Genomic DNA, 6,000 nt, shown 5'->3' with positions numbered 1-6,000 from the left:
CCACAAACTTTGATTATTGTCTGTTTGTTCATGATTCAGAAATTTGCAAATGTTTACACACTTTTTTCATCATGATTGTTCATGAACCATTCAATTTAGCTACACTTTTGACTCTTTGTGGGTTCCAGTGCGCAGTTGGTCACCTATGTCACAGCATTTTTTGTTCCCTTCCCTCACTGGATCACATAAACAGGACAGGAGAAAGCATTGGCAGCCGGTAGTGTAGGCAAATGAAGGCTGGGGGTGGGTGGGGCTTGGCTCCAGGGGCAGGCCTCAGGAAGAAGGGCTGGACCTTTACCCACTGCCCACAGAAAGCAAATAGTCGCCCATACAAACACTTTTGCATCCACCTTCATGCAAACTAGGAATGTAAGTGACTAGCAAAAGCTTAGTGGATAGTTGACTAGTCTCTCGACGAGTCACTTTTCCTCCCTTGCTGCCTCTATCAAAGGCGGCAGGTGGGGAAGCAGGAGCCAGTGCTGGGGGGGGGGGTGGTTTAAAAACCAGTTTTCCCCCAAGAACCACCTCTGTGGGAGGCAAAGGGTAGCGGGGACGGGCCTGAGCCATGAATCAGCTGATTCCCAGCTTGCATCCAGTCCCAAACGCTGTGCCTCTGCTTTTTAAACGTATTAAGAGCCTGTTGGCTTTTAATACATTTAAAAATCAGAAGTAAAGTGGAGGGAGGGGATATTTCCCCAGCATTTACCTATAAGAGCTGGGAATCAGCTGTCCCGGCTTGCATTGGGTCCCTCCTGCTGCATGTTAGTCTTCAAAATGTATTAGGAGCTGACAGTCTCTTAATGCATTTAAAAGACAGAGCCGCAGTGGGGTTAGCTCCAGAGCTGGGAGCTAACTCCACTGCAGCTCTCCCACTTATTGACTAATCAATTAGTTAATGGAAAATCTATCAACTAGTTAATTAGTTGATTAAACTAAATTTAATATCCCTAATGCAAACACATTTTTACATATGTGTGATCCTTCATTTTCCAGAACTACTCATGCAAGAAAAAAAGTCAACTATAAGAATGGTGACAAAAGCTAACAAAATGGGCCATGAACTGAAGCTAAGTCATTGGGTTGGAAGGAAGGTCTAAAGGAAAGGGCAACAGCCTAGGACTCAAGAGAGCTATATTCAGTTCAGCCACAAATATGCACCACATTGAAGAATTCACTTAAGCTACCTGTTGCCTCAGTTCTCCACCTATGAAATAGTACTCCCCTAACACATGAAGATGTTGCAAGGACAAAATCATTTGTAATGTGAGATTCTTAGATATTACTCTGATGAAAGCCACATAAGCAAACAGCCCTTATTTGAAAGAACAATCATCCTCCACCATTTCACCTCATTTAATCTACTCTTTGCCTCATTTTCCCCATCTGTAAAATAGGAATAACAATACTTTTTTCTCTTGTCTATGTGAAGTAACCATATTCATTTAAAGCACAATCGGCTGGGTGGGGAAGGGGACTGAGGTACTACTTTGCCATGAAGACTGAAAAGAACTTGACAACTGTCAAACCGCTGGTGTGATGAGGCCTCTGCCTACCAACATTGTGTTATTGTTTCTTTGTATTCCCCACCCACACATCAGTTTGTCTGTGGCTATCTGTTGCCTCTTGTCTTAAATTGAGGTTGTATGCTTCTTGGAGCAGAGGATATCTTTTTTTGTTTTTGTTCTGTGTTTGTGCAGCACCTAGCACAAATGGGGTCCTGTATATAATTGGTGTACTTAAGGCCAATGGACAATGGCTGGCACCCAGCAGCTCACCTGGCCTGGAGAAGGGGGCTCGTGAAGCTCTATCTCAAAAATGGCCAGACTCACAAAGCTCCCAATTAGTGGAGACCTCCATCATCACTAGTTGACTGGACAAAAAGAGGTATAGTTAACTGAGCAACTAGGCTAATTCCTGGCTGGCTGCTATGGATGTTACCTACCTGTCTGACTCTTGAGCCCTATCTACCAGCTTGTTCCCAGAACCCTTTTTCCAGTATCTGTTTTCCTGCTGTGCTCCATGTTTCTGTTCCTATGCCTGACACTGACAGTTGAGTTGGCACCTAACTAATCATTAGGCATGACTACCCCTGCCTGGAATAATATCCAAATAAGTTCAGGAATAATATCCAAATTGCAATCTTTAAGAGCACAAAGAGATAGCTAACATTCCAACTTCCTCAATTCTTTATATCATGGCAAACTACTTGGTATTATCTGACAATCAAAATGCAAAGACTAAGTGGGTTTTACTCTGCTTCACTGCGATAAGAATCAAACAAGAATTACTTAGGGGCTGGAAGGATAGAAGAGGCTATACAAGGAAGGAATGGATTTCAGTTATGAGGGATTTTGTATCATGTAAAAAAGTAATTTGTAATATATAGAATAAAATGGGAGGTTTCAATTAACAATGGAATAATTGCTACATTAACATGAAAAGGGGGTAAAGATAGTAGTCAAACAGACCTCCAAACATTGACACAAAAATATACAGTTACAAAATTGAAATTATGAAAAAATATTTCCCCAGCATTTACTTATGCTTGGTAAAGTTAATAAAATAAAATAAAATAAAATAAAATAAAATAAGCCAGAGGGCCTCAGCTGGTATTAATGGAACTATGCCGCTGTCCATCATTTGAGGATCTGGTTCTCTCTATTATGCTAAATATATTACAAATTTTAATTCAGATTCTAAAAGAGAAATGTTAGCATCAGAGATCATTGGCATTGCAAATGCCACTGGGCTCCTTTGTACTTGTTCCAAACCATAGAAACAAAGAATTTCCTCTGAAAGTTGATGGAAAGACACCCAGAGACATGATCAATACTCTTAATTTCTGTAATGCAGTTGTATGGCTCATGATGAACAACATGCATTTAGAGTCATTATTATACAATTGGGCATCTGTTCCTGCACACAGCAATATCATTTTAATCAAAGGGAATTAGTAAATTGCTTAGAATATACAAATGGGCCCTATTAGTCAAATATGCCTCTCAGAGAGCCTTTTAGGTTCTAGAGACATTAATTCTCATGAGATGGTGTCTAAAGTTTAGGAGCAAGTTTAAATTCACAAGGCATTCAGAAATTAAACCAAGATTCTATCCCCAAACGCATTCCATTGCATCCAGACATAGCCGCTCATGTAGTACAGTCCCTATCCAGGTTTCTCTGATCTCCTGGTTGTGGATCAGATCCATAGGTGCACCCTTACTCCTGCTCAAGTCAATGGCAAAGTTTTCATTGTGGTCAGGCAGTGCAACAGTAGGTCCACTGCAATAAGATGGAGGCGGTTTGCCAGGGTTAGCCCCTGGCAGACTGTCACCATTTTACTTGTGCCTGCACAAGTACAGGTGCTTACAGTGCCCATTAGCTGTAGATTGATGTTCCCAGCCAATGGGAGCTGAGGGAAGCAGCATGGACCCACGACATAGCATGCCACAGGTCCCATTGGTAGGGAACAGAAATCCATGGCCAACAGGAATGGCAAGTGCCCGTAGCTGCAGAGGCGCAGGTAAATTCCATGGCAACGGCCCACCAGGAGCTAACCCTGGAAAACTGCATCTGCCCAGTTGGCCAGTTATTGCCTACTGCTAATCTACAGTCATGTTCACTCCAGCAAAGGTGGAGATTATGGATGTGAAGGACTAGTTCACAGGCTTGTCAACTAGTTGCTGCCCCCCCGTGCTGCCTCTATCAGAAAGAGGCAGAAAAGTGGGGAGGGGCAGGGGAAGAGGAGGAGGTACTTCAAAGTGGCAGCACCGTGTGGAGCCTGGGGCCAGACCCCGGGCTTCACGGGACTCTGCTACTTTGAAACACCGCATGCAACCTGGGGCCAGCTAGAGTGTCCCCAGGCTGCAAGCAGCATTTCAAAGCGGCATCACTGCAAGGAGCCCACGATCAGCTGGGGTCTTCCCCGCTGACCCTAGACTCCATGCGGCACTTGCGCTTTGAAATGCTGTGAGAAGACTGATGCCGGGCTCACCACGGCGTTTCAAAGTGGCAGCACCACATGGAGCCCAGGGTCAGTGGGGGAGTTCCCAGCTGACCCCAGGCTCCGTGTCCCACTTTTGCCTTTAAAATGTAGCAACAGCCCTAAGGCTGTTTCTACACTTCAAAGGCGGAGGTGCCCTATTGACTATTCGATTAGTCAAATATTTGCAATTTAACATGGAGATTCTGAAGGCGCTGCAACCAGTAGATTTCAACATGATTATTTGAGGAGGAAAGTTCTTCTCAGTACGAGAGTGGCACAATCTGGCTTTAAGTGTTTATATGCTTGACAGCTACAATGCATTAATGCAGATGGTTTATTGTAACCCTTCTGCCAGGTAGTGCCAGCAGCAGCCAAGGCCGGGTTCAATATCTAGGGGTCCCTTTTCATCCATCTCACACAGAACCGGCTCAAGTCCCCACCCAGTAGCCTGGGAAATTCACACACCCCTGGGCACCTCTGAGAGGCAATGCTTCCCCACTTGCAAGCAGAGTCTGAGTGTAGAAAAGAGGGAGAGAAGTTACATGGCATTAGCTCGGAAAAATACCACAAACATAATACCTAACCCCCCACGAGTAACTGTCCCAACTCAAATGGATCGAGCAATGTCTTTTGCCCCTCAGGCTCCCTAGTCCCACAATGTAAGGGTTTCATTCATTTACCCAAATTTTCTCCATACCCCACTTCAAACGCCCCACTTACAGCTCTGTCCAGTCAGTGTGGACCCTGCCACATCACCCTGATGATTCCACTCACTGAGCCCGAGGCCATGCCACCTTTGTGCTGCTTCTGTGGTCTGCTTGCACCACCTGCCGCTGCTCCTACTGGTCACCTGCCAGTTGTTCCCACCAGCTGCTCCACTGGCCGCCACTCCTACTGGCCGCTCACCAGTCATTCCCACCAGCCGCTCCATTGGCCACCTGCCACCACTCCTGCCAGCCACATGCTGGTCACTCCTACCAGAAATCCTGCTGGCTGCAACTGGTCTGGCTCTAGGCCAAACCAATGACATCAGCTCTTAGTGATTTCAACTCTTTAGCCACCACCCAGGCCGGCAAAAGATTCCAGCTTCCACTGGACTACCAAAAAGACCCCTGTTAGAATCTGCTTTAGGTCTATCCTTAAAACAAAGGGGAAAGAGGCAGGTTGAATCAGTCTTACAGCTCACACCTGGCAGGCATGAAGCAGGCTGGCTCAAGCCCTTTTTCCCCAACTCAGTTCACTCAACTCTGGAAGGGAAAGGCTTGTTCATCTGAGACCTCTTACAATGATGGTATCTCTCCTGCAAGCACTGGTGCCATATTTTATAGTTCCCACATTTAGGGGTAGCATGATTTGTGACTCCATAACAGCCCAAATTAGTTACAATACATCACATTCCATTCTAACAACCGATCCTCCATCAGCCCGTGGCTGAATTGGATTTACATAACCATACCCCGGATTCCTTCCCCATCCTGGCATGAGCTGTATTTACATATCAACAGTTACTTAGCTTGCAAGGTTAAACAACTTCAGCTGGCTGCATTTCAAGCAGTCCTTCAGATCCCTGGCTTACATATAAATATAGGTAATTCATGGTCTGTAACATGATGTATAATAGATATAGAGACCAGCCATATTGCATGTGTTTCCTATGTTTATTGTACAAAATGTCTTGAGCATGCTAATGTTGATGCTAGATGACCAAATACATAGTCTAAAATGTTTCAAAAGTGACCAGTGATGTGGGGAATGTTAATTTTTAGTGTCTAACCTAATACACCATAGGCTTGCTTTTCAGAGATACTAGGGATAGGGGTAGGCAATAACTTTTAATGGGGGGGCCACTTACCAAGAATTTTGTGGTGGGGTCTGAGATGGCGGGTGGGCTTTAGAAGGGAGCTTGGGATAGAGGATTGGGGGTGCAGGAGGGAGAGTGGATCCTGAGAGGGAGTTTGGGTGATGGAAGGGCAAGGGAATGAGGTGCAGGGTCAGGGAGGGGTATGTGTGCAGGAAAG

This window comes from Pelodiscus sinensis, chromosome 4 (genome assembly GCF_052426305.1).
Source record: "Pelodiscus sinensis isolate ZL-2025 chromosome 4, ASM5242630v1, whole genome shotgun sequence".
Lineage (NCBI taxonomy): Eukaryota > Metazoa > Chordata > Testudines > Trionychidae > Pelodiscus > Pelodiscus sinensis.
This window is presented reverse-complemented; position numbering follows the sequence as displayed.